General features: G+C 37.3%; 1 pseudogene; it reads left to right on the top strand.

The window, feature by feature from the left end:
* The first annotated feature begins 4,402 nt into the window (after window positions 1-4,402).
* LOC106006567 overlaps window positions 4,403-25,821 on the top strand; it is a 49,274-nt pseudogene continuing 27,855 nt past the window's right edge.

The raw sequence follows: 25,821 nt of genomic DNA, 5'->3' as shown, positions 1-25,821 counted from the left end.
ATTCATTTATTGCTTTGCCAGATGAAGTCCAGTTTACCCTCAAAATATTTATTGGTTCTTAATTAATCTGCCCAGAGTTCCCACTCTCAGGAAAACTATTTTCCCCAACCTAGATCTTTTTTGAATTATGATGATTGTGGGAATTTTTGTGTCTCTTAACTTCTTTTAACTAAAATATTACCCTGGATTCAGATTTATAGGACAAGTTATCACATGAAGATGAATTAGAAGAAATCAGAGGGATTATACTTCCTAATATGTTGATACAAGGGAGACTGTTCAATAAATATTTGTTAAGGAGTGTGGCATACTTCGCTTGAGACTTTATTTAATTCATTTTCAACTTTTAACTGCAAAGGAATGCCAATCAATACTCAAAAAGTGTCTAGTATGATCCAGATTAAATAGTTCCCTTTATGGTATCATCTGCTAATCCCCACACTAATTGATTATTTAAAAGAAAAAAAAGTACTACATTTCTTTCAACATGACATCCAAAATACTTCATCTCTCCATAATTCTTATTTCTTTGAATTTCTTCCATAAAAACATTCCCTCTTATCTTCTCTTCCTTGATATTTTTATTAGCTCTTCATGGTTTGTACAAGATAAGTTCAAGAATTTTAGCATGACCTACAAGGTCTTCTGTCACCTGCTTTCTTCCCAAATGTCACCTCCTGACACTTACCTATTTGCAATTCATACTCTAACAATGGTGAACTACATAAATGTTCCCAGCGTTCTATGCTGTTTCATGATTCTATTCACTGGCTTGTCTTGTTCTATTTGCCTTTAATGAGCCCTGTCTCCTGTTTAATGAACTTAAACTTAATAACTTTAGTTCAGTTCAAGTGTCTTTTTCCTCAGAGAACTTTAAACCTCAAAATTCAGATTGAGATACTTTTTTTTTTCCTATACTCACAGAGCATTTCTCCTTTATGCTAATCTACTCTTGAATTTTTACTTAAAAATATTTAACTGCCTGCCTCAACCAATTGTTAATGGAGGACAAGAATTGTGTCTTTCTTACCCTTTTATTTTTAATGGTTCTCCGCGTACTTTCCTATTTAGTATATGATCACTATTTACTTTTTTTTTTCAGTTGAACAATTTGCCACCCATCAGTGCTGGGGTTGATCATTCATGACAGCTATTATGTCATTTGATTAACTGTTACAATAATTCTGCAATTTTTGTTATTATTGTTTTATATAAAAAGGAAACTGAGGCTCAGGGATGTTAATTATGTTGCACAAGAAAGCATTGTTATAACAATTATTCTACCTCCAAACCCATGGTCTTTGAATTGTTTCACTTCACCTCTGTTTGTGCCTGCCTGTCTTTCAAATAACAACACAATTTTTCTGTGCCTAAGATTTTTTTTCTCTTGTTGTGGGAATGAAAATTCTAGGTAATTGAACACAATGAGGAAAGAGTAAATCCTGACCCCACGGATTAACAAAGAAGGTTTCATGAAGGAAAACAGAACTTAAGGTAGACTTCAATATAGGACAGGATTTATGGAGGTGGGGAAGTTTGTTGGAGAAATTCCAGATGGACTTGTGCCACTGGTGTGGACATGAAAAATTGGTGTTTGAGGTATTAAGTTTTCCATCAACAGAGGATAAAAGAAGTTCTTATTTAAGATGAAACGATAATGTTTACTTGAAGGAAAACTATCTGGACAGGTAAGAAGGTGGTGCAGAAAGAAACTCTTTTTTCTCTTTAACTTTTAGTCAATTTTCTTTTTCAGGACACTTTAGCAATTATAGAATGTGTGAAAAGATAGTACAGAGATTTCCCATGTATACCACACATAAGAAATAATCAGAAAGGTGAAGAAATTAAATCAATTATAAATATATTCTAATCAAATGAATTAAAATAAAAAATACTGGATTAAATGAAATAATATAATTTTATAGAAAAATAAATTAGCAAAATTAATAAAAAAGATGTAAGTGGAATAATTACCATGTATGAAAAAGAAAGTTTTTTAAGTCAAACACCTCCCAAAACACCATGCTCAGAAGATTCACAGAGGTGTTTTTATTTTATTTTATTTTATTTTATTTTATTTTATTTATTTATTAGAGAAAGAAAGAGAGAGTGCAAGCAGTAGGGGGGGGGGCAACACACAGAGGTAGAGGGAGAAGCAGGGAGCCTCACTGGGGAATCTAACCCAGGACCACAGGATCATGATCTGAGCTGAGGTCAGACACTTAACTGACTGAGCCACTGATGCCTCAAGGGGTGTTCTTTCAAATGTTTGGAAATAGATGACTTCAGAGCCTGTTAAAGTTTCAGAAGTGTAAAAAAGAAAGAATTCTCTTTAATATATCTTATGATGCTCCCCATATTTTGATTTGGTGAAAAAATCCTAAAGAAAATATTAATAGACATAATTTAGTGGCATATTTAGAGAATAATGTGCTTTTCAAGAGGGGACTGTTTCCCTTTTCTGGCACTTTGTTATCACAATCTACCATGGACATTGGACAAAAGGGAAAAATAACTATACGCTCATCTCGCTAAATATTAAAAAGTCATTGATGCACTGTAATTAATTCCTTGATATAAAAGGTCTCAATAGTATATGAATACTGTAAAATGGAAATAAATATTAAATGTGATTTAGTATAGATCTACTAAACAGACTTGGAATCCATGTCCCAAAGAATCATCTTTAGATATAACCCAGCTGTTAGACAAGCCTGATAATCTTGAATGCCTGAGGCAAGCAGAAAGTTGTAAGTTCAGCTTCCTCAAGAGCTTCTCCAATAAAATACGATCCATGAAATGATTCTGATGACTGAATGGCCTGCCCATTGACTACACTCAGAGCCAGACTAAGCCACTAAGATGTTGTAAACAGGCATTCCCCCTGCGTATCAGCCACCCTCGTGTGTTACAACTCAGATGGACAAGCCTTCACTCCTTGCTCTCACTGTCATTTTGGAGAGTTAAATAAGAATCTTCTGAATGCTCTGTATGGAATATAGAAATATATTAATAAATATCTGTTTTCAAAGCAGTACAAGAAATCTTTGTGAATGGGGAGTTCAGAGACTTCAAAGGTAACTCCCCTTCATGGCCTTGAAGAAAATTCTTTAACTTCTGAGACAGAGGAAGATGCTTTGAGTTTGGAAATGGCTCTACACCTTCCCATTCCCCATTTATGTTTGCAGCACCAGACAGCTTCTCTATTTTGCCAAGTAATTCACAGAGTGGAGAGCTGAGTGTGAATGTGTGAGAAACTTTGAGTTCTAGAGTGCCTTAAAATAATACTGTTTCATGATTTTCAAACACAAGGTCATTCTAATTCTAAATTCTTCTGCAATTATGCAGCCCACTTGACCGAGTTCAAAGAAGACAACTTCAGAAGTCAGCATAAATAGTGGGAAAGCAGAGTTTTCAGAAAAGCAGTCTGAGAGGGATTCACTTGTCCCCTTGAACCAGGTCATCAACCTGCATAAATTCTGGTTTCCTCCATCAAGTTCCTCCTCTGTGCCTGAGGAATGTGGAAGTGGTGGGGCTGTCAGGAGGTAGGATTCCCTGAGGAGATACAAAGTGCCAATAGGAATGCGGGCTGAAACTGGAAAGAAGTAAATTGCAGACCCAGGAATTTGGGATCACTATTCTGGGATGAGAGCACACTGTGTGGGAGAAGGGATTTGAACCCCTCTCTAGGGCACACATTCTGAAATCAAGCAGTCTGAGTTTGGCTCTCAGCTCTGTCACTCATCAGCTCTGGGAGTTTGAACACAAAGTACAACTTCTCGAAGCATGATTCCTCTTCTACAATGTGAATGACAGCCTCAGAGAGGTGTTGAGAATATAAAATGAGATAAACATGTAAAACAGCTTAGCACAATATGTTAGGGATGTTGATAATGGTACTGTTTACAGCTCCTTCCAAGGACAGGGTGGCTCTGAATGTGGGAATGTCAGCTAATGGAGGGCGCTGGGGATGGGACTGAGAAAGTCAGGACGAAATTGCATCTGATGATATTTATTATGTTTCTCATATATTCCTTTTAAAGGTTCAAATAACCCAACTGATGTAAAAGCACCATAAACACGATCAAACCCATTACAAATAAAATATGTTATTATATAACTAGTCACATTCATCTGCAAATAATGTTTAAAGCCTTTGGATACAGTTTTTTTAAAATTTCTTTTTATTAATCAAGTACCTTGCAATAATATTTACTGTAAAGTTTGTTAAAAAATATCATTTCTTCAAAAGAATAAATAAAGAGATTTTACCTCAACGGAAGTTGGATTATCAAAAACTGAATTAGTGAGATCTGGATAAACAAATTTCAACTTCATTTGCTGTTCCTTTGGATTTTGTTTTATAGCTTAAAAAGCTTAAGGTTGGAGTTCCTCATTTGCAATGGCCCTTGTGTATCAGAGGCCTAGATTGCTGCCCCAGCTGGATAATCCCCCAGTGCAAGGACCACCCAAGAACAGTGCTGAGTATCTGTCACCTCTCTTTGTCCCCAAGGAGAAGACCTTGAAACCTAAAATTGACATGAGGCACTTTGACCATCCTGTGGTGGGGGTCAGGTGTGGCTGGGGAGAATAGGATCCAGCTCATGCTGCTGACCCTCTTCTGTGGCAAAGGCCCTCCAGTGCCAATCAACTAAGATCAAAGCCCTGCAGTCCCCTGAGGACTTGTCTCTTTGAAAGAACCCTCTCTGAGCAAGAAACTATGGAGGTAGCTCAAATGTGACATTACCAAAACTGAGCGGTGAAGCTGTAGGAAACTTTAATAATACTATCAATAATGATAACTTTTTAAAAAATTGAATCAACCATGTTAAAGGAAAGACTGAATTAGCTGCATTGTTTCTATAGAGGATATTGTAAACTTATTGTCATAATGAAGAGAGGTTTAGAGAATAAGTAGTCAGGAATTCCCTCTCCTGGGAAAATAGACATTATTTCCCTATCCTTGTAACAAAGAACAACTAAAACCCCAGGAAATTATATTAAAACAAACCAACAAAACAAAACAAGCAACAAAAGGAGAAATCAGAGGGGGAGACAAACCATGAGAGACTGTTGACTTTGAGAAACTAACTGAGGGTTTTGGGGGGGGTGTTGGATGAGCCTGGTGGTCTGTATTAAAGATGGCACGTATTGCATGGAGCACTGGCTGTGGTGCATAAACAATAAATTCTGGAACACTGAAAATTAAATTAAATTAAATTAAATTAAATTAAATTAAAAATTTTTTAAAAAGCATAAGTTCTAGAAGATGGAGAGCAGGGGCACCTGGGTGTCACAGAGGGTTAAGTGTCTGCCTTCAGCTCAGGTCATTATCTTAGGGTCTTGGGGTCAAGCCCCGACTCGGGTTCCTGCTCAACAAGGAGTCTGCTTCTCCCTCCGCCTCTGTTCTCCCACTTTTGTTCTTTTTCAAATAAGCAAATAAAATCTTAAAAAAAAAAAAAAAAAAGATGAAGAAGAGGTAGTTGACCACCCAGGAAACTGGGAAATGACACAGTGGTGCAATCCCTGGGTTTTCTTTTTCCCTTATATATCCTGGACTTGGAGCTAAAGAATCTGACAACCCAATAGCTTCAATAGGTGCAGACAATTAAAGCTCTTCCTCCAAATTCTGCTATTTTAAGACAGAAGACCAGGAGATTTGCACTCGAACAAGACTTGAAAATGTTTAGACAGCAGCCACTGCACTTCCACCAAACACTACAGAAAAAGTGTAAGTTCTACCCCTGCCCATGTCAGCAGTGCTGAGTAGAGAGCCTAGATTTCCACTCATGCCAGGTAAATGAGGTGCCCAAACTCCCCAGATGGCTAAGTAGAAAGCCAGGATTTTAACTCTATGGAGCAGTAACAACTAGCTTCCTCCCCCTTTTTGGTGTCAGTAGATACCACAGAGGGAGCAGTAAAAAGCAGCTCTGTTCCATCCATCCAGAAAGGTATCAGTGAAGGCCTGTTAGGGAGGTGGGACTCACATTCATGCCCAACAGTAACAGGGAGTTCCTGAACTCAGGTGCCAATGGAGGCTGAATGGAGAATCTGGACTTCTTCCCCTACATGCCAGTAATTAGATCAAACCAGAATCCTACATCCAGTCAAATTATCCTCCAGTGAAAAACAAAAATGAAAAACTAGGAAATAGCAGATGAGGAAAAACTTATTTCTAGCAGAAATACTCTAAAAAAATGGCTAAAGAAACTTTTCTAACAAGAAAGAAATGAAATTCTGGAATATCAGGAAGAAAAAAAGGACACAGTAAAGAAAAAAATGGGGAAAAATAATTGATTTTCTTATGAATCTTGAGTTTTCTAAGTTATGTTGGACCATGGAAACAAAAATTATAACACTCTCTGATGTGGTTCTAAATTAATGTAGAGAAAATATTTAAGACAATTACACTATAGGTGGAGAAGACGAGCAACTAATGTGATATAAAGGGGCAGGAATTCTATAGCTCACTTGAACTTTTATTTTTTATTATTTTTTTTTTTACTTGAACTTTTAAATAATGACAGAAGTAGAACATGGTAAACTATATAAATATACACTGAATGTAGCCTAGAAAAAAAAAATCTACAATTCTGACTCAAAACTATCTTAATGAATTAAAATGGGATTCTAAAAAGTGTTCCAATAAGCCACAGGCAAACGGGAAAAAGAAAACGAAAGGATGGGACGCCTGGGTGGCTCAGTTGGTTGGACAACTGCCTTCGGCTCAGGTCATGATCCTGGAGTCCCGGGATCGAGTCCCGCATCGGACTCCCAGCTCCATGGGGAGTCTGCTTCTCTCTCTGACCTTCTCCTCGTTCATGCTCTCTCTCACTGTCTCTCTCTCAAGTAAATAAATAAAATCTTTAAAAAAAAAAAAAAGAAAACGAAAGGAAATGTTAACAACAGCAAAACAGAAAGCAATAAATAAAACTGCAGACTTATGCCCTGGCTTTTTGATAATTACCCTTACATTTAAATGATCTAAGTACATCATTAAAATACAGAGTTTGGAGGGATAGATTATAAAACATGAACCAAAATATAGATTGCCATAAGAAGCTCATTTCAACTATATCAATATAGATTGTTTGAGGGGTGCCTGAGTGGCTCAATTCGTTAAGCCTCTGCCTTCAACTTAGGTCCTAATCTCAGAATCTTGGCATCGAGTCCCATGTCTGGCTTCCTGCTCACTGCGGTGTCTGCTTCTCTCTCTACTTCTATTGCTCCTTCCTGCTTATGCTCTCTCTCCCTCAATCTCTCTCTCTCAAATAGATTTTTTTTCTATTTAAAAAAATTTTTTTATAAACATATACTGTATTATTAGCCCCAGGGGTACAGGTCTGTGAATTGCCAGGTTTACACACTTCACAGCATTCACCATAGCACATACCCTCTCCAATGTCCATAATCCCACCACCCTCTCCTGAGCCCTCTCCCCCAGGCAACCCTCAGTTTGTTTTGCAAGATTAAGAGTCCCTTATGGTTTGTCTCCCTCCTGATCCTATCTTGTTTCATTTATTCTTTTCCTGCCCTCCAAGTCCCCCACATTGCATCTCCACTTCCTCATATCAGGGAGATCATATGATAGTTGTCTCTCTCTGGTTGATTTATTTTGCTAAGCATTATACCCTCTAGTTCCATCCACTAGAGGGAAATGGCAAGATTTCATTTCTTTGATGGCTGCATAGTATTCTATTGTGTATATATATCACATCTTCTTTATCCATTCATCTGTTGATGGACATCTAGGTTCTTTCCATAGTTTGGCTATTGTGGACATTGTTGTTATAAACATTCGGGTGTATGCACCCCTTCAGAGCACCATGTTTGCATCTTAAGGGTAAATACCCAGTAGTGCAATCGCTGGGTCATAGGGTAGCTCTATTTTCAGCTTTTTGGGGAACCTTCATGCTGTTTTCCAGAGTGGTTGCACCAGCTTGCATTCCCACCAACAATGTAGGAGGGTTCCCCTTTCTCCGCATCCTTGCCAGCTTCTGTCATTTCCTGACTTGTTAATTTTAGCCATTCTGACTGGTGTGAGGTGGTATCTCATTGTGGTTTTGATTTGTATTTCCCTGATATCGTCTCTCAAATAGATTTTAAAAATCTTAAAAAAAAAAAAAAAGAAAGGAAAGTAGGAGTGACTATATTAATATCAGATAAAGTAAGCTTCAGAATGAAGAGACAGAGAAAGAAAGGTATAATGGTTAAAGGGTCAACCTATCAAGAAGATATAGCCATCCTACATGTGCATATACTAAACAATGTGCTAAAATATCTATGAAACCGAAACTGATAGAATTGAAGTGGGAAATAGACAAATACATGATAGCACATTTATATCAACATGCTTGTGTCAACAATGAATATCATACCAAGACAGAAAATCAGCAAGGCTGTAGAAGACTAGGACAATACTGTTAACCAACAGTATCTAATTGATATTTATAGGATATTTCACCTCAATAACTGCGCAATAAATTTTTTTCAAGTTCCATGGAACATACAGGAGGATAAATCATAACTTGGGTCGTAAGACCAATCTCAACAAATTCAAAAGAATTGAAATCATGCAGAGTGTGTTCTCCAACCACAGTGGAATCATACTAAAAATCAAGATATAAATACAATTGAAAAATCTCCAAATACTTAAAAACTAAAAGAAATACATCTAAATACTATGAGTCTAAGAGGAAGTCAGTTCAGAAAGGTCACAAGGTATCACAAGATAACACAAGATATCACAAGATAAACACAAAAATCAACTGTACTTCTATATAATGGTGATAAACAACATGGGCACCAAAATTAAAAATATAAGGTCATTTAGAAAAAGATTCCCTATGTGGCATATATACACAATGGAATACTATGCAGCCATCAAAAAATGAAATCTTGCCATTTGTGATAACGTGGATGGAACTAGAGGGTATTATGCTTAGCGAAATAAGTCAATCGGAGAAAGACAACTGTCATGTGATCTCCCTGATATGAGGAAGTGGAGATGCAACATGGGGGGTTAAGGGGGTAGGAGAAGAATGAATGAAACAAGATGGGATTGGGAGGGAGACAAACCATAAGTGAGTCTTAATCTCACAAAACAAACTGAGGGTTGCTGGAGAGAGGGATTTGGGAGAGGGCTGTGGGGTTATGGACATTGGGGAGGGTATGTGCTATGGTGAGTGCTGTAAAGTGTGTAAACCTGGTGATTCACAGACCTGTACCCCTGGGGATAAAAATATATGTTTATAAAAAATAAAAAATTTTAAAAAAAATTTAAAAAAAGTATTATTCTTTAATTCTACAAATACTTTCAGAGTAACTTTCATTCTCAATGAACTTGTATAAGTCTTAAAACTAAACAAATGAATATATTATGTGAAAGATGATGGTTGACACTCCTCTGTGGGAAATTGTCTGAATGCATTAGTGCCCTTGAAGCTCAATACCAGGCAAGCTTTCCCAGTAGGTACCATGCAGCAAGTCACCCAGATTAAAATGCTCAAATCACACAACTTTTAAAATCACACAGCTGATCAAGTCACACCACAGAGTTACAAGCACTCTGGCAGATGTCAAGACACTCGGGATAGGGTGCACATGAGATGGGAGGTCCTCACTACCAGAATTCTGGGCACTACAATGTTCACATGTCCAGACACCTGGTCTGCCCCATCAGCCTTCTTATTGATGGTGTGGATACAAGGACAGACCTTAGGTTCAAACAGTGGGACCCACAGAGAGAAAGTGTCCCGGGCTAATAACATACTTGCTCTATTGGAGACACACAGGATCAAGTAGCTTGGCACCGCAGTAGCTTGGCAATCAGCTCAGTGAAAAGTCATGGGATTTGTGTTTTAGTGAGCAGAGAACCTATGGGGCCAGAATGGGTCTTACTGACATGTGGCTAAATTAAAATTTCATGAAAATTAAGAACCCATGTCTATTGAGTGTACCCTGAACATTTAGTGATCCTTATATATTTCTGTATCATGACTATTTAGCTCATAAATATCTCTGAGTCCTCCTATCCCTTCCTTTGTTTGATACACATGCTCTACTCCCTCACTACATGTCATACTTAACACATCATATGAATTCTGTACATATATATATATATATATATATAAAATCACAATAGTTTTGATTACTAGCAACTTATCTGTCTGAAATATCCTAGAGGTTTTGTGTTTGATACACTACAAATTTATTTATGAAAGCAGAAGCACATTATATGTATGAAGAAAAATAAAGTAGCTTGGGCCAAGGTTTAGCCTCAAGTCAGCTAGGACAACACCCCCACTACTGCCTCCCCCCAGTGCAGTGAGGAGCTCAGCTCTTCCCCTTTCTAGTACCTCTCAAGAGGTCCCAAGGGGAATAATTTCCCATGTCTCTGCACTGATCCTGATGTTTCTGCCTTCCTGCCCCTCTGGGTGCTCTTGTCCCAGTGCCCCTGGGCCATGATCCCATCTTTCTCTAGTTGGTGTTTATAGCCTGCTTGCTGGTCTGTCACTGTCACTGTCACTCTCGCTGTTCTTTTCACACTGAGACCCTTGGCACAGCTTCTCTTTCTGCTACTGCGTATAGGAATTCTTTACCAGCCTTCTCACCTGGCCATCTCAGGGTGCACCTCAATGTCCTGGGTGACAGAAAGATGTTTCTTTCTTCACATGTCCTACCTTTGTTTTAGCAATCTCATAGCAGAATCATTAATTTCTATCTCCCTATATCTTTATCTATATCCACATCTATATCTCTCTCTTGATGTATCATTTACCTATTTGTCTTTCTGTCTATCTAACTATCTAATTTTGCTGGTCACAGAATGCTTATATTGTTTTCTTCCAGTATTTAGACCTTGAACACTCTGTCAGTGACTTCCATGTCCATTTCCCCATTTTGGATCTCAGTGAGAAACTCCCAAGTGCATCAAACAGGTTTGTAGATACCAAATTCCAACTGTGATAAGACCTCTAATCATCCCAATAGATTTTGATGACCCTATATAGATCAAAATTTGCATTGAGCTGCCACTGGGAATAGGATATCATTTAAAACCATAGATATGCAGCCACAAAAGTTTTTATATCAGGCAAATTTTAATGGACAATGTAAATCAAACTTTGACAAATAATTTTTATAAAGGGCCAAATGGTGAATATTTTTGGCTTTTCAGGCCATCTGGTTTCTGCCACAACTACCAAAATCTTCTACTGTAGGACAAAACAGACATAAATAATACAGGAATGGGTGAGGGTGTGTTCCAGTTTTTTACAAAAACTGGTGGCAGACAGAAGTTCTCAACCTCTGGTCTAAGTCATACTTACCTCTTAGAAATAGAGTTAACGTTTCTCCAACTGATACATGTGAGGATCTCAGAATCAATGAATTATTCTTCCAGGACTGGGATACATTGGGAGAAAAATTAGAGAAGGATGCCTACTTCCATGGCATTTACACTCCAGTGATAGAAGGCAGAAAATGTAGAAGCTAAATAAAATATATAGCTTATTTTATAGTGATTAATGATAAGAAGCAGATAAGGGAGATGGGATCTGTTGAGGTGTGGGCTTCAAGGTGAAATTTGAGCAAAATCTTGAAAGAGATGAGATAGCACACCATGTGAGTCACTGGGGAAAGAATTTATGAGGCCTGCCATGGAGAAGAACTGTAAGGTTTGATGAAATGCAAAATAATGCAGCTGAAACAGTGTTAAAGGGAGGAAAAAGTCTTGAGAAGTGAAGGAAGAGAGGAGCACCGGAGTGGCTCAGTCAGTTTAGTGTCCTACTCTTGATTTTGGCTCAGGTTGTGATCTCAGGGTTGTGACATGGAGCCCTAGGGTGGTCTGTGCTGAGCATGGAGTTTGCTTAAGATTCGCTTTCTTCTCTTCCTCTACCTCTTCCCCTTCCTCTTCTTCTTCCCTTCCCCCCATACTCCTGCACAGGAACTCCGCCCTTCCCCCCATACTCCTACACTGTATCTCTCACAAAAAAAAAAAAAAAAAAAAAAGAAGGAGCAGAACCTAAACTAAATGGGCCATGTTATGTAGGGCTTTGTAGACCAAGAAATCAGTTAGTGGGTTACTCTCAGTGAGATGGGAGTCATTGGATGATTTGGGTAAAGATTACTTCTTTCATCTTTCTTTCGCTTGTCTGCCTTTTTATTCATGCTTAGTGCATATTCTCCTTTCTTCTCTTTCTTCCTATTTTTCTTTTGTGAATATAATGGATTCTACAGAGTGCTGGATGTTGTACTATTTACTTGAGACACAGAGATGTCATATTACCTAAATTCAGATTATAGACTCCTAAAAAAGTAGAAAAGCTGTACAAGAATTGCAGTACATGATGGTATATGCTAAGTCAGAGTTTAGGGAACTAGGAGTCCATGGAAAGGTGACATCTCAACCTGGTGCTGAAAATAGACTATCAAAAATTGGTTGGCAAACATTCTGATTAAATTATCTGACTCTTGAATAACACATTGACATTAACAAAGCAGAAAGGAATATGGTCTAAATTAAAGGGTATCTCATGTTGGGAGGGAAGGGTGAGAGAACATAATACAATTGGTTAAGTACTTATGCTTAGCTCCATAGAGCATACCTGTGGTGGTCAGGTGTAGAAAATGTTAGAGAAGTGTGAAGGGCATATGATGAAGGGGCCTTACATATCACGCCACATTCTCCTTCAAATGCAATGACATTTAACTGAGAATCTATTAATATGCTCTTAACTAAAACATCCATGTAGCTTTGCAGCAGTCTTATTGTGTTCTGCTCATAAAATATATTTTAGCCTTAATTATTTGATGAACACTAGTATATTCTGGAGAGGATGTTGTATATTTCAACATTTAAACAGTTTTTTACTTTCTTAAGCCACAGAAATGTTTAAACATATATATCTATAAAATGCAAAGATGCAATTAAGTATAGAGAGCCACGACTTGGATGGGTAATGAGTCCATTAGAATCTCAAACTAATATAGCAGTGTCTCATGGTGGAAATTTCCCATTGTATCATCTGCATCCTATTAACATTTCACGTGAATTCTAGTTTATTTACTACCATACGGATTCCATTGTGACACTTCCATAAAAGTCGTAAATAAATGTCTGGCATAAAAATGAAGAGGATGCTTCACATGACCAATGATGTACCATGCCTTGAAGTTGTTTTTGAAAACAAGTTTAGCTATGATCAAGTTCTGTCCATTTATATAGTAATTACAATTTGTAATTTTTCCAAGTTACTTAGAAAGCATTTCCTCATATCTTCTGAGAAAGTTGGGAAATTTTTCAAGCCTTCAAGTTTACAAATAGTAGGCTAAGAAATTCAATGTTATTTTGCTGTTGTTGTTGTTGTTGTACAAGACCTAAATGATCAATCTGATAAGATATTATACTTCAAAATTTTTGAAAGTTTTAAATAGCTTTGCATATATTTCATTTAAGATCTATTAACTTGGTAATTTCATGTTTTAGCACTTTGAGCTTTTTAGAACAGAATTAAATTGAAACAAAATTTCCTTTGACAATTAGGGAAATACTAAGATTAAAATTAATAATGTATCTCTTAGTTAAGTAATTTTGAGAAATACTAGCTATGACTACATTGAACAGGTTTTTCAGTATATTTAATAGACCATACTTTACATTAAAAATTGCTATGGGGGGCCACCTAGGTGGCTCACTGGGTTTAGCCTCTGTCTTTGGCTCAGGTCATGGTCCCAGGGTCCTGGGATCAAGCCCTGCATGGGGCTCTCTGCTCAGCAGAGAGCCTGCTTCCCCATCTCTCTTTGCTTACCTCTCTGCCAGCTTGTGATCTCTCTCTCATAAATAAAATATTTTTCAAAAATTGCCAGGGGATTAATTGCTATTTTATCTATATAGCATCTGCCAGGGCTTCATCAAATCACAGAATAAAACTTAGTAAAAATACAGTAAAAAGTTGGGTAAGTATATTTAAAAGGAAGTCATTAGATTTGGAACTTCATTAAGGACAAACCTCATTGAGAAGTAACATTAATATTTTTTGGAATAAGAAAGATGATGGAGAAAAGTAAATGTTCTGAATGTTTGAAACTACTTGATGAACCTGAAAATACATGCTAATGGTATCGTGTAATAAAATCTTTAAAAAATGATTTTGAAAACCAAATTCAAACTGCTGCCCATGGAGCTTGATTTCAGGACTCTGACTTCAGCAACCAAGTAGAAACCAAGAGTCCAACTCTCAGCTGACTGAGCCACCCAGGTGCCCCTATTTGATTTTTTATACAGAAAATATTTATAATAAAATGTTTATTATATTTGTGAATACTTTCCATTTTATCCTTGTTATATTTACTCATTCTTTCATCATCTGAAGAATTTTTCCATCATTGTTTTCTTTCTTGATTTAACCACTGTTCTTGAAGAATTTCTTTATTCTAAGATTTGAGTCCATCTGTACTTTGTTTTCTAAGCTTTTAATATAATGTCCTGAGATAAACTATTTAGTCCATAATTTATTATTAAACAAAATCTGTCATTTGATTGTTTTACATTTTTTTCTCATAGACACACACACATTTTATAAGAATATGGTATTTGGCTAACTGACTCATTTTTAAGCACTGAAGTTCTAATTAGGAGAAAAATGTGAGAATTATTGCATTTTCTCACACTTTTATTATAATGTATTCTTGCTTTTATTTTGAATAGCCATAAAGAATATTTTAAAATTTTCAGTCCTTGAGACACTTAATCAAAATGTGTTCTGATATAACTGGAATATATCTGTTCTCCACCTTTCTCCCACATCAGGGACAAATGTTTCATCTTCTTCACATCCACAAATACTTTTCATCTCCTAGGGAAAGGAGAAGTCCACTTACTTGTTCTGCTTGACCTTAATTCTTAAAGTTTCCTTTATAAATAAACATTATATCTTCTGAGGAAGAGTCTTCTCCTTGCCTATTGATGGAAAATTCCAACCAGTCAACTATTAAGCTAAAGAGCTCTTTATGTTTGTTTGTTTTTTAATTTTTTTATTAAAATTCAATTTAGATAACATACATTGCATTATTAGTTTCAAAGGTAGAATTTAGTGATTCATCAGTTGCATACAACACCCAGTGCTCATTACATCAAGTGACCTCTTTAATGACCATCACCCAGTTAACCCATTCTCCTACCACCTCCCCTCCAGCAACCCTCAGTTTGTCTCCTAGAGTTAAGAGTCTCTTATGGTTGGCTTCCCTCTAAAGAGCTCTTTAAATACCTTTTATGCTACTCTTCTCAGGTATGAATCTTCACCAGTTCTCTGATGTGGGTTTTCTTCTCTCCAGTTCTCTGATGTGGGTTTTCTTTCTCTCCAGATGAAAACAGAACCATTACTACTTACTTTTTAACCCAAATGGATAAGTGGAGATGTGAGGACTCAACTTGAGCTCTCCTAAAGGCAAAGTTTACCACACCAACAGCCATCCTAAATCTATAGGCATGGGCTCACCTATTTTAAATTATTTATAAATGAGAATTCATTATATCCAAGCAACCATGGTTGTTGCTCAAGAGTACACGGCTGTCCAAATGTCAGGCTGTTTTGATATAGTAGAATACAATCTGATTAACCCATCAGGAACTGTAGGCGTCTTTAACCCTCATTTCTGTGTCCTGGGCATGGCTCTAGAGACTCAGGGGACCTAGGTAAAAGGAAAATACTCCCCCACTTTGGAGTTTATGTTCCTGCAGAAAATAAGCTTACCAAAGGGGAGTGAAAACATGCCCTCAGGGGTAGTGGGGCTGTTTGACAAGTTTTCTGGGGGATATTCATACTGCAAGGGGCAATTAAGACCTTCTTTAGGGGCACCTGGGTGGCTCAGTGGGTTAAAGCCTCTGCCTTCGGCTCAGGTCATGATCCCAGGGACCTGGGACCAAGCCCCGCATCAGGCTCTCTGCTCAGCAGGGAGCCTGCTTCCTCCTCTCTCCCTTCCTGCCTCTCTGCCTACTTGTGATCTCTGTCTGTCAAATAAATAAATAAAATCTTTAAAAAAAAAAAAAAGACCTCCTCTATACCAGACCAGTCCTGGTGGTAAATCTGCATCTTTTGGAAATCGTATGCATTTCACAGCTTCTTCCTGTATACAGTGGCACAGATTTCACATAGGTTTCCTGCTTTCCTTCCTCCTAACAAAGTTTGATAGGGCTGCTGCACCACAGCTCAGCCACCCCAGAAAAGCCTTTCATGTTTCTTTATCCACTCCGAAATCAGCAGCTGTATTGCTACTATTAATAATAGCAGCCACTATATACTGGCTTCTTTTTGTACTAAGAGCTTTTCTATTATTTATTCAATTCAATTCTCTCAATTACCCTATTAAATAAGCAGTACAATTTCCATTTAGCAGGTGGGGAAACAAAAGGAGGGAAGAACACACAGAGAGAAGGAGCAGACGTGGTTTGCTCATGGGGATTTGTCAGACCCAAAGCCCACTCTTTTTATACTAGACTGTAGGGTGAAATTATCAAGACCAGACAAAATACCTTCACCAGGTTAAATTGTACATCGTTCTTTAAGAAAGTATCCTTTTTTATTAAATCATACTACATAGTGAGAAATAATTTCCGGTCTCGGATGAACTTCTGCAAAATGAATACCACCACCACCATAACCAACATCTGGATCAAGAAAAGGTTGTGACTAGTACCCTGGAAGTCAATATTATACTTCCTTCTAGACCCCCAATCCATGGGTAACCACTTTACCCTGAGAAGGAGGATGGTTATAGTGAAATCAGTTTTGGAGAGCAAAGCAACCCAGTGTTGGAAGAGACTTTGGACAGAAAGGCTTTCCACAGATAGTATAATGCAGGTAGAATCCAGCAGTAATCATCTCAGGGGACAGTCCTTGGCTAAGTAGATGACACAAGATCCATTGCGCACCCCACAGAGCACAGAGACACAGGTAGTTATCAGGGATATTATTTGGAAATTTTGCAAGCTGCACATAGCCCAAGTCTAAAAGAGCCTCATTGTGGGGTCACAAGTTGATGTGCATGCTGTGGTGTGTTCTCTGACCTCCATCAGCACTGTCATAAATCCTAAACTCCCACTCAAGACTAGCCTCCCACAGAAACATAGACAATTTTATATCACCGAGTCGCGTGTGCAGTTCCTACTCTGGGAGGTATTTAGTTTGTGCCGAATCAGAAGCAATGTTGGGGATGGATACGTGTTTCTGAGAAAAATGCAAATTATGATAATAAAGAGGCTGGAAACAACAGAGAGAAATTTTTAGGAAATTAAGTATTCTCACAAGGGGATCTCTTAAAGGGAAAATATTGGTTGGATGTGTGTCTCTTCTCTCTCTGTTTCTCTCTCTCTCTCTTTTTTCTATTTGTCAGGCTGCACTCCATTTATAACTACTTGTGCTTTGATTCAATTAGATTTGAGAAGATTGATGTCTGAGGGGTGCAGAGAGCTGGTTGTGACTATATCCTGCTATTGGAGCATAAAGTATAAAGATCGCCAATAAAAAAATATAAGATGTGGCGAAAACTGCCATTCCACGTCAGTGCATCCTGGTCCAGTTGCTAAACAATTATCTTATTTACATGACTGTGTCTATGCTCATAGTGACAGCATAAGAAAAAGACGTGTGTGTGTGTGTGTGTGAGAGAGAGAGAGAGAGAGAGAGGGAGAGAGAATACACACAAAGACTGAAAGATAGTTTGGGGCTCAGTTTAATAAATCTTTATAGTGTGCATTCTATCCTCTTGGCCTTATCCCATACCCTGGGATAAAAAGGCCCTTTCAAGTTATTGGAAAAATCGGGAGGACACACATTTTTACACTACAGTAAATTAACTACTATGAGAAGTGATGGTATAGGGTGTACAAGGAGGAAGGTTACCAAAAATAGTAGGCTGGCCCACAGTCTTCCTGGAGGAGAGAGCACCTGAATTAAGTCAGTCAGACGAAGAAGAGATAAAAAGCCATGCTGGACAGATAGAGTAGCCCAAGCAAGGGCTCAAAGCGAAAAGAAAAAAGAAAAATGCATTCAAGAAGCTCTCCATAAAGTAATGAGTGTGCCAGAGGCCAGGAAGGTCCACCACACAGAGGTCTTGAGGGCTTTTCACACCAACCTGAGGGACATGGGTTTAATTCCAGGGCTGAGGTAGAGCCTCTGAGGGCCACAATCCTAAGATTTGAGGATTTGTACTTGAATGAAATATCTCTGACAGATGTGTAGAGATAGGGTTTGAGGGGGATTGAGATATGAGGCAGAGAACAAAGGCGAACTATATCTTATACTCTGGCAAATCGATGGCTCAGAGTTCTGTGATAAATAGAACTACTCAAAAATTGTTAAATATTAATTAAAGTTTCATTAGGTTAATTTGTCTTACCAAGTGTTTTCCAAATGTATTTGACAAAGAAACGTCTCTCTCTCTCTCTCTTATCTTTTTAAACCTAAACCCATAAAATTCTAAAGAAAACATAGGGGGAAAGTTCCTTGACATTAATTTTGGTCATTTTTTTTTGATATGGCACCAAAAGCCCAGGAAACAAAGGCAAAAGTAAATACGTGGGACTACATCAAACTAAAAACTTCTGCACAACAGAGGAAATAATCAACAAAACGAAAAGGCAAGCTACAGAATGAGAGAAAATACTTGCAAACCCTCTGTCCAATAACGGGTTGATTGCCAAAGCATATAAAGAACTCATACAACTCAACAACATAAAACCCAAATAATCCAATTAAAAATGGGCTAGGGATATGAATAGATATATTTCCAAAGAAGATATACTATTGGCCAACAGGTATAAGAAAATGTGCTCAACATTTTTAAACATCAGGGAAACACAAATCGAAACCACAATGAGGTATCACCTTACACCTGTTAGGATAGCTATTATCAAAAAGACAAGAGATAAGAAGTATTGGTGATGGTGTGAAGAAAACTAAACCCTCCTGTGCTGTTGGCGGGAATGTAAATTGGAACAACTATTATGGGAAACAGTACAGAGTTTCTTAAAAAAATTAAAAATAGAACTGCCATATGCTCCTGCAATCTCACTTCTGGGTATATGTCCAAAGGAAATGAAATCACTACCTCAAAGATGTAGCGGCGCCCCCATGTTTATTGCAGTGTTATTCACAACAGCCAAGACATGAATACAGCATAAGTGCCCAGTGACTAACGAATTGATTAAAAAATTTAGTATATATACACAATGGAGTATTATTCAGTCTTAAAAAGAAGGAAATCCTGTCATTTGTGACAGTGTGGATGGATCTGGAGAACATTATTCTGAGTAATGTAAGTCAGAAAGAGAAAAAGGAATAAATACTGCATGATGTCACCTATATGTGGGATCTAACAAAATGCCAAGCTTATGAAATCAGAGAGTAAAGTGCTGGTTACTAGGGGCTGGGAGTGGGAGAAATGGGGAGAGATTGGTCGAGGGGCACAAAACTTTCAGTTATAAGATGAATAAGGTCTGGAGATCCGATATATAGCATCATGGTTGTAACTAATAATATTATCCTGCGGAGCACCTGGGTGGCTCAGTGGGTTAAGCCTCTACCTTCGGCTCAGGTCATGATCTCAGGGTCCTGGAATCGAGCCCCACATGGGGCTCTCTGCTCAGCAGGGAGCCTGCTTCCTCCTCTCTCTGCCTGCCTCTCTGCCTACTTGTGATCTCTCTCTCTCTGTCAAATAAATAAATAAAATCTTTAAAAAAAAAATAATACTATCCTGCATGATTGAAGCCTGCTAGGAGAATAGATCTTGTGTTCTCAGCTACAGAGAAAGATAACTGTGAGATAATGGATGTATTAATTACCTTGGTTGTGGTCATCATTTCACAGGGTACAGGTATAGGAAATTTTCACTTTGTATACCTTAAATAACTTTTAATTCATCAATTATACCTCAAAAGCCTAGAAAAAAAAATAGAAAACACCTTACAGATGCTGGTACATTAGAGAACTGGTTGTCAAACCCGTGTAATACCACGGAGCCTAAATTCTGTGCAGAGGGAAATTCCCATTCCCACCAGACACATGGTTCCTGAGGGCATGTCCTTGGAAAAGGACACCGAGTCAGAGTCAAATAAACAGATTCCTCAGTTATAGCTCCGTCACCACCAGCTCTGTGACTTGGGGTGGATCTCTCAAAGTTGCTGCACCTTAATTCTTTATATGTAAAAAGGATACAGAAAAAATATATCTGCATCATGGGGCTGTATTAATAACTAAATTATTTTGTGTGTGTGTGTGTGTGTTAACACAAAAGGAGGACCCATGGCTCATCCACTATAGGAAAGAAAGAAAGCAAATGGATTAAAACACAGAGGATTTGAAATTCGGACTCCAAGTTCAGCAGACACTCACAGTAATGATGCATCTGGCCCAACTATTTGGAAAGCATATCTGAAAACTGTGAATGAAAATGACAGCGTATTTTAAATAATGGCAAGTGCCCCCTAATCCAGAACCTATTTTTGCTACCTTCATTGGCAAATAATCCATTTGTTTACATGGTATAATTTGAAGGACCAGAAGAACAGACTGATCCTATAGTTAACTTTACCAATACCAAACATTTCTTTTATTTTTTTTAAGGATTTTATTTATTCATTTGACAGACAGAATCAGAAGTAGGCAGAGAGGCAGGCAAAGAGAGAGGAGGAAGCAGGCTCCCTGCTGAGCAGAGAGCCCGATGCTGGGCTCGATCCCAGGATTCTGGGATCATGACCTTAGCGGAAGGCAGAGGCTTAACCCACTGAGCCACCCAGGCGCCCCAATACCAAATATTTCTTTAACAGGAAACAAAACTTTCCTGAAATAGAGATAAGAGTAGCAGCTAAAATGTAGAGTATTTACTATGTACCCAAGAGGCATCTTCTGCATTTCAGTCAACCTTCAACAAATTTACGAACTACATATAAAGATTTACACACATATTTATTATTATTTTTATAGATATTTCTCATTACTTATTAAATAAATCTAAGCAAGGTTAAATAATAGTCTAAGGCCAACCAGGTCATATTCAGAAGTCAAAATAGAATTGGGTTTGATTTGAAATAAAATATAATTTTGCCCCACAGAATTTGAAAAAAAAATAAAAAACAAAAGACTGGTAATTGCAATAAGATGATTTAAAAAAAAAAAAAAAGCTAAACAAAATATAAGGAATTCCAAGCCTGATTCCACAGGAACATAGAACCCAGGGGTCAGTATCTATAGTAAACTTGTTTTGTCACGTATCTAACAAGTTTGGGACCCCCTGTTACAGATTATATATATTTTTCCTTTCTTCTTTTAGCCTACATTGAGTGATATGATGAAACAGCTAAAAGAAATTGAAGATTTTATTTGTTTTAGTGAAATTAAGACTACTGTAGAACTTTCCAGAAGTTATCAGAGTCAGATTTCAAGTAATCAAGTTTTCAACTACTTTTTAAAAAAAGATTTTATTTATTTATTTGACACAGAGAGAGACAGCGAGAGAGGGAACACAAGCAGGGGGAGTGGGAGAGGAAGAAGCAGGGTCCCCACAGAGAAGGACTCTGGGATCATGATCATGAAGGCAGATGCTTAAAGCCTGAGCCACCCAGGCGCCCTGCATCTGCTTTTCTTAATAGATATTGTGACACGTATTTTACTGTTTGCTTTGGTTGTTGAAAAGGTTAAGACAGTTATTAACCCACTGTAGATAGGCAATGCTACAAATCTCCCCTGATCCCATTATAATATTGTAATTATTTTCTTTGTATCTTTCTTCATTTTATTATAATCCAATTTAATCCTCTATGTATGTTTGTATAATATACTTGTATAATATATAATTAAAAGCAATTATATATTTGCATATGTAAATATATTTTTATATGCTACATAATAAGTTTATTGTTATATAAATTTTCAAACTACCTCATTTACCTTCTGATCATAAAAGAAAAATATAAATGCATGCAAAAAAGTCATAAGACTTCCAAAGACCTCAGCAAATTATGTTTCTGACAGTATCATATTCATTCCTTTGAGAGTAGCTCTGTTTTCACTGAGTAGATCGGGAAGCAACCAGAGGAGGGAAAGAATGAGAAAGTGAGATGGAAAACCAAAAGAGACAGAAGTAAACTCTCTGTCAGTTTCTTAGAATCATCCTAGCTTATAAGATAGATGTTGTCTGTTTAAATGGTATAATTTGTCACAAGCATTCATTTTAACATATAACTAGAATCTAATACTCTCCATAGTATACTGTGTTCTGAAACACTTGATTTATCCTCAGCGTATCAGCTATAGGCAACTAATTTCTATGTCACTCTGATTATTTTTCACCAAGAGAGAAAAATAACTGGCAATGTAATCAATATTTACTTTCCATGAACTCTTCTTTATTGTCAAGATATTCCTACTGCTTGAAGAAATTTTGACCAAAGTATAACATTTGTCTGGTTGTTTCCTTCCCTGTGGTTACAATGGAGCTAATTCTAGTTTTAAATTCTTTTTTCTTACAAGCAACTGTTTCTGTTGTATGCTTGGGGACATGAGGATTTTGCTTTCCAGTTCAGATGAATAAAGTCTGATGAATACAGATTTTTTCTTCCAGATAAGTTCAGAAGTATTTGGGTAGATTTTTAAAATTTCACCAATACTAGAAAAATAAAAGAGAATCGATTTTATAGTAGTAAACTCATTATAATCAAACCCATAGAACCTACCATTAAAACCTACACGTTTTAAGGCTCTTTTGCATACTGGTTAAGTGTTTACACATTATCCATCTGTAAACTCTGCAGATGTTTTGAACCAGCGAGGAGAAGGCAGATGTAATTTAAATGTGCATTGTTCTTTTAGTATTTCTGGGTTTCTGGTGAAGTGTCTGGTCTTTTGGCCGATGGCTTAGGATTTCAGCAGCTTTTCTTTGGGTTAGCAAGAAAACTCGTTATGGGGAGAGATGACAAGGGTTGAAGAAATTTATGATAGAAAAGAAACACAATAAAGAAATTCTCTGTTAAAAAGCCAATGCAAATTCCATTAAATAGACATTTGTAATAAAGAATCACATTTGTAAAGGAAGCAGAAATTCTCTTTTTTGCTTTGGATTAATTGTGTACCAGATTCACTATAAAGAGATTAGCTTAATACCTATATCTAGGATATTACCAGTGACATAAACCTCACTTAATTACGCAGAGAGAAGAGAAATGAACATTTATTGAGATCTAACTGGTCATACACTGTTCCCGATGATTTCAAATATTTTGCCTTACCAGTGCAATTAACCCCAGTTTTTCAGAAGATTACATAAATGATGAAAGAGATTTTTGAGTAACTCCATGTCACAAAGCTAGTAGCTTATATATCTGGAATTTGATTCCGCCCCTATCTGCTCCCAAGCCTCATCCCTAAACTGTGACAGACTGGCTTCAACTAAATTGCAGTACTTAAAAAAAGTATTTGCAATTTTGGAGATAGTTATAATTTTATACTTCTCAATTACAACTATCCTCCACTGGTCCAAGATTCTTACTGGAGTTTGTATAATTGCAGTGCACAAATTTATTAAAATATATGACTGCTTTGACTCTTGTTACTAATTTATGTAGTATCGTTTCAGTAGTGAAAATCTTATAATATATCCACTAATTTCTCTTATTAAATGGTCCAGAAATTTTGCAACATGAAATATATCATATTCTCCCCTCTCAGATCTGCTGTCCAGTTGCATTAAAGGCCGAATGTGGGTCACTGTTCCTTCCAGTGCTAACCCTGCAATCGTCTCCTAACAATTTCCAAAGTATAAGCAAAAAGCAGGCAGCCCCTTGTCATACAGGCCAGGGTACAAACACTGCTTAACTTCTGTTCTGATAAATGTTCAAGAGCTGATTTAATCAAAAGGAAATATTACTTTTAAAGATAAATGGTAACTGCATTATTTTGTGCCTACTTGAAAAGACCACACCATAAAATGTAACAAATACAGTCTTTGGCATCAACTAACCAGACTAAAATCCTGGATCTACCAATATTCAGGGAGAGCTAAGCAGATTAACTCATCCTTCTGAGCCTTGGTTTCCTCCACTGTAAAATGGAAACAATAATTTGAGCCAGCGATTCTGAAGGTTATGTATGATAGTTTATGCAAAGCTCTTGGTACATTTTAGAATCCATTTATTATTGTTTACGATCTCTTTTCTAAATATTTTCTACTATCTTCACCACCTTGTTCCAGCTCCAGTACAGTTAAGGAACATGCTAATTCTCTTTACATATTTGCCAAATGTAATTTAAACAATTTTTTAAAAAGAAATGCTACAAATGAAAGGATTTTTTTTTCACATATTCAACCTTTTAGCCACCTTCTATCGGTTTGACTATATGGATGTAACCACTGTTTCCTCTCCTTTGCTGAACCTAAAAGGAAACATACATGGGATTTTTCAGAACTGCCAAAGCAGAAACACATAGAACTCTAAGAGATAAGAGGAGTGTGCCTCCCTAAATCAATGGTCAAAACTAAAAGTGATATGCCTATGACCTTTCTCAAATGACAGAAAATGAGGTGATAGTAATTGGAAATCTGGTTCAGGTTTTCAACGTTCACATTTTCGTGCCTATCATAAAGCGGTTGCTGACACAAATTGAATCCATTCACTCTCTGGGGGAAGGTCATCAGGAAAAGCCAGCTCAGAGCTGTGGCAGCTGATAAGGCTTTTGCAGGTCTTGATACCAATCCTGAAAATAACTACTGGTGATGGCACAAGGTTCAGGAAAGATGAATTTTGAAACTGGTCTTACTCATCTGCAGAAGAGCCGGATTCAGAGCTATGAGCTTGTGTGAACCCCCCAAAGGACAATCACCGTGCACTTATCACCAGCCTGCTGACTCGATGCTTACTTAGGTCTTATTTCTGAATTTAATATATCTCCAGTGTTCCTTATTTTTGTTTGATCTTTATCGCTAGTTTTTGATGAATAATATTTGTCACTTTTTTAAAAAAGATTTTATTTATTCATGGAGAAAAAGAGAGAGAGGCAAACCAACAAACAGACTCTTAACTATAGAGAACGAATTGATGGCTACCAGAGAGCAGGTAGGGGGTGTGATATGGGGTTGGGTGAAATAGGTGATGGAAATTAAGGAGTGCACTTGCTGTGATAAGCAACAGGGATTGTATGGTTGTGTTTATCATTTGTATTATTAATTACAAATAAATGTAAATTTATTTAAAAAAAAGATTTTATTTATTTATTTGACACAGAGAGAGAGATCACAATTAGGCAGAGAGGCAGGCAGAGGGAGAGAGGGAAGCAGGCTCCCCGCCAAGCAGGGAGCCTGATGCGGGGCTCCATCCCAGGACCCTGAGATAATGACCTGAGCCGAAGGCAGAGGTTTAACCCACTGAGCCACACAGGTGCCCCAATATTTGTCCCTTTTAAAGATGTACTTAATTCCAGTCCTATTTCAAGGCTGGAGTGAGGGCAAAATTAGACACTGCACAAGGTCCCAGCCACCTTTTGGTTAGATTGGTCTTTGTTCCTGACTCGAGCTACCTCCAGCCAGGCAGTGATTTGTCAGAGCTTCTGTGCTGATGTGCTGATGTGAGATAAGACAGTAAATCCAACAGTGAGGGAATCAGGTTCTAAGATAACCCAATGCCTGAGCCTTTCAGATTGACCGGGTGATTCTATTCCCACTAAAGACATTTTAATTCTAAGTTTTCATGAAAATACCAGCTTTCAAATAGATATTTATAAGCCAACCAAATGAGGCAGAGACATTTTTCCCCCTGCATTAAACAGACAT

Source organism: Mustela putorius, unplaced genomic scaffold, assembly GCF_011764305.1.
Source record: "Mustela putorius furo isolate JIRA1106 unplaced genomic scaffold, ASM1176430v1.1 tig00003867_pilon_pilon_pilon, whole genome shotgun sequence".
NCBI classification, from domain to species: domain Eukaryota; kingdom Metazoa; phylum Chordata; class Mammalia; order Carnivora; family Mustelidae; genus Mustela; species Mustela putorius.
This window is presented reverse-complemented; position numbering and strand designations above follow the sequence as displayed.